Source organism: Phyllobates terribilis, unplaced genomic scaffold (genome assembly GCF_046119375.1).
Source record: "Phyllobates terribilis strain yellow unplaced genomic scaffold, ASM4611937v1 Scaffold_1__5_contigs__length_1240528914, whole genome shotgun sequence".
NCBI classification, from domain to species: domain Eukaryota; kingdom Metazoa; phylum Chordata; class Amphibia; order Anura; family Dendrobatidae; genus Phyllobates; species Phyllobates terribilis.
In genome coordinates this window covers 1,155,554,087-1,155,558,106 of record NW_027362761.1, presented here as the reverse complement: position 1 = coordinate 1,155,558,106, position 4,020 = coordinate 1,155,554,087, and positions in this window count along the sequence as shown.

Sequence of the window (4,020 nt, the reverse complement as noted above, 5' to 3'; positions counted from 1 at the left end):
TCGTGCGGTATAAGTAATTAGATGATTTTATTCTTCGGGTCGGTGCGATTACAGCAATACCAGATTTATATAGTTTTTTTATGTTTGGCTGTTGTCACACACCAAAAGACGCTTTTTATTGCAAAAAAGTTTTTTGCATCTCCATATTTGATAGCTAAAATTTTTCCATATTTCGGCCGACAGAGTCATGTGAGGGCTTGTTTTTTGTGGGATAAGTTGATGTTTTCATTGGTACTATTTTCGGTCACATGACATCTTTTGATCGCTTTCTATTCTGATTTTGGGAGGCAAAATGAACAAAAAACAGCAATTCAGGAATAGTTTTTTTTTATTTTTATGTCGTTCCGCGTGTGGTAAAATTGATAAGGCATCTTTATTCTTCAGGTGAGTATGACTACAGCGATACCTCATTTATATAGTTTCTTTTATGTTTTGATGCTTTTACACAATAAAAACTGTTTTATAGAAAAAAAAAATATTTTTGCATTGCTTTATTCTGAGAGCTATAACTTTTTTGTTTTTCACCCGTAGAGCTGTATCACAGCTTGTTTTTTGCGAGACAAGATGAAATTTTCAGTGATACAATTTTTGTTTACATTTGTCTTTTTGATCGCGTTTTTTTCCCACTTTTTGTTTGGTAGTTTGATGATAAAGCATTGTTTTGTGTATCGTTTTTTTATTTTATTTTTTTACGGTGTTCACTGAAGAGGTTAACTAGTGGGATAGTGTTATAGGTTGGGTCATTCCGGAAACAGTGATACCAAATATGTGTACTTCTTTTGTTTATTTTTTTTTCATAAAAATATTTATTTCTGAGTACAATATAAATATATATTTTTTATTAGTTTCTGTTTTTTTTTTAAAATATTTTTACAATTTTTTTTTTACTTTTTTTACTTAGTTCCTCTATGGGACTTTCACTTTCAGCAGCCTGATCACTTATAAAGCATAGCAATGCACGAGCTTTGCTATGCTTTATAAACTGTCAGTGCTGCACTGACACACAAACTTGCTACACATTGCTCTGAGCATGGTGTAACAAGTTTGCTAGCTCTGGTGACCCGGATGTTGTCATGATGACATCAGGTCACCATGGCAGTGATAGGAGGGCAGAAGGGGCTCCCTACCTCTGCCTGCTAAATGCTGCGATCGATATTTAATGATGATTATGGCTTACAGCAATGACAACACAAAAGTCATTATCTCAGTAAATTAGAATACTTTATAACAACAGCTTGAAAATTTATTTTAAAATCTGATATGTTGTCCTACTGAAATGTATGTTCAGTAAATGCCCTCAATACTTGGTCGGGCTCCTTTTGCATCAATTACTGCATCAATGCGGCAATGTGGCATGGAGGGATCAGCCTGTGGCACTGCTGAGGTGTTATGGAAGCCCAGGTTGCTTTGATAGCAGCCTTCAGCTCGTCTGCATTGTGGGGTCTGGTGTCTCTCATCTTCCTCTTGACAATACCCCATAGATTCTCTATAATAGATTCTCTATGGGGTTAGGGTCAGGCAAGTTTGCTGCCAATCAAGCACAGTGATACTGTTGTTTGTAAACCAGGTATTGGTACTTTTGGCAGTGTGGACAGGGGCCAAGTCCTGCTGGAGAATGACATTTCCATCTCCAAAAAGCTTGTCGGCAGAGGGAAGCATGAAGTGCTCTAAAATTTCCTGGTAGACGGCTGCGCTGACTTTGGTCTTGATAAAACACAGTGGACCTACACCAGCAGATGACATGGCTCCCCAAACCATCACTGATTGTGGAAACTTCACACTAGACCTCCAGCAGCTTGGATTGTGGCCTCTCCACTCTTCCTCCAGACTCTGGGACCTTGATTTCCAAATGAAATGCAAAATTTACTTTCATCTGAAAACAACACCTTGGACCACTGAGCAACAGTCCAGGTCTTTTTGTCCTTGGCCCAAGTAAGACACTTCTGGCATTGTCTATTGGTCATGAGTGGCTTGACACAAGTAATGCGACACTTGTAGCCCCTGTCCTGGATACCTCTGTGTGTTGTTGGCTCTTGAAGCTATGACTCCAGCAGCAGTCCACTCCTTGTGAATCTCCCCCAAATTTTTGAATGGCCTTTTCTTAACAATCCTTTCAAGGCTGCGGTTATCCCGGCTGCTTGTGCACTTTTCCTACCACACTTTTTCCTTTCACTCAACTTTCCACTAATATGCTTGGATACAGCACTCTGTGAACAGCCAGCTTCTTTAGCAATGACCTTTTGTGGCTTACCCTCCTTGTGGAGTGTGTCAATGACTGCCTTCTGGACATCTGTCAAGTCAGCAGTCTTCCCCATGATTATGGAGCCTACTGAAACAGACTAAGGGGCCTTTTTAAATGCTTAGGAAGCCTTTGCAGGTGTTTTTTTGTTAATTATTCTAATTTACTGAGATAATGACTTTTGTGTTTTTATTGGCTGTAAGCCATAATCATCAACATTAACAGAAATAAACACTTGCAATAGATCACTCTCTTTGTAATGACTCTATATAATAAATGAGTTTCACTTTTTGCATTGAAGAACTGAAATAAATTAACTTTTTGATAATATTCTAATTTTGTGAGATGCACCTGTATACTGCATCGGTCGAGAAGTACTTCCCAACCATGTTGTATATATCATGGAAGTGTCAGAAAGGGGATAAAGGTGTATTCTCATCTTGGACATTTATGGCATATTCACAGCATATGTGAGTCCAATCTGCTCTGCAGTACCTACAATGTCACAGTGGGTACTGAAAGTATTCAGACCCCTTTAAATTTTTCACATTTTTCATTGCAGCCATTTGGTAAATTCTAAAAAGTTATTTTTTTCTCTCATTAACCACTTAACCCCCGAGGGTGGTTTGCACGTTAATGACCAGGCCAATTTTTACAATTCTGACCACTGTCACTTTATGAGGTAATTACTCTGGAACGCTTCAACGGATCCCCCTGATTCTGAGACTGTTTTTTTCGTGACATATTGTACTTCATGATAGTGGTAAAATTTATTCGATATCACTTGCGTTTATTTGTGAAAAAAATGGAAATTTGGCAAAAATTTAGAAAATTTGGCAATTTTCAAAATTTGAATTTTTATGCCCTTAAATCAGAGAGATATGTCACACAAAAGAGTTAATAAATAACATTTCCCACATGTCTACTTTACATCAGCACAATTTTGGAACAAAATTTTTTTTTTGTTAGGGAGCTATAAGGGTTAAAAGTTGACCAGCGATTTCTCATTTTTCCAACAAAATTTACAAAACCATTTTTTTAGGGACCACATCACATTTGAAGTCACTTTGAGGGGTCTTTATGACAGAAAATACCCAAAAGTGACAACATTCTAAAAACTGCACCCCTCAAGGTGCTCAAAACCACATTCAAGAACTTTATTAACCCTTCAGTTGTTTCACAGGAATTTTTGGAATGTGGAAGAAAAAAATGAACATTTAACTTTTTTCACAAAAATGTTACTTTAGACCCAATTTTTTTTATTTTCACAGGGGTAACAAGAAAAAATGGACCCCAAAATTTGTTGTGCAATTTCCCCTGGGCACGCAGATACCCCATATGTGGGGAAAAAACACTGTTTGGGCGCACGGCAGGGCTCGGAAGGGAAGGAGCGCCATTTGACTTTTTGATTGTAAAATTTGCTTAAATAATTAGCGGACGCCATGTTGCATTTGGAGAGCCCCTGATGTGCCTAAACATTGGAGCTCCCCCACAAGTGACCCCATTTTGGAAACTAGACCCCCCAAGGCACCTATCTAGATGCATAGTGAGCACTTGGAACCCCCAGGTGCTTCACAAATTGATTTGTAAAAATGAAAAAGTGGAAAAAAACCCACTTTTTTATTTTTCTGAATCAATTTGTGAAGCACTTGGGGGTTCCAAGTGCTCACTATGCATCTAGATAGGTGCCTTGGGGGGTCTAGTTTCCAAAATGGGGTCACTTGTGGCGGAGCTCTAATGTTTGGGCACACATGGGCTCTCTAAACGCAACATGGTGTCCG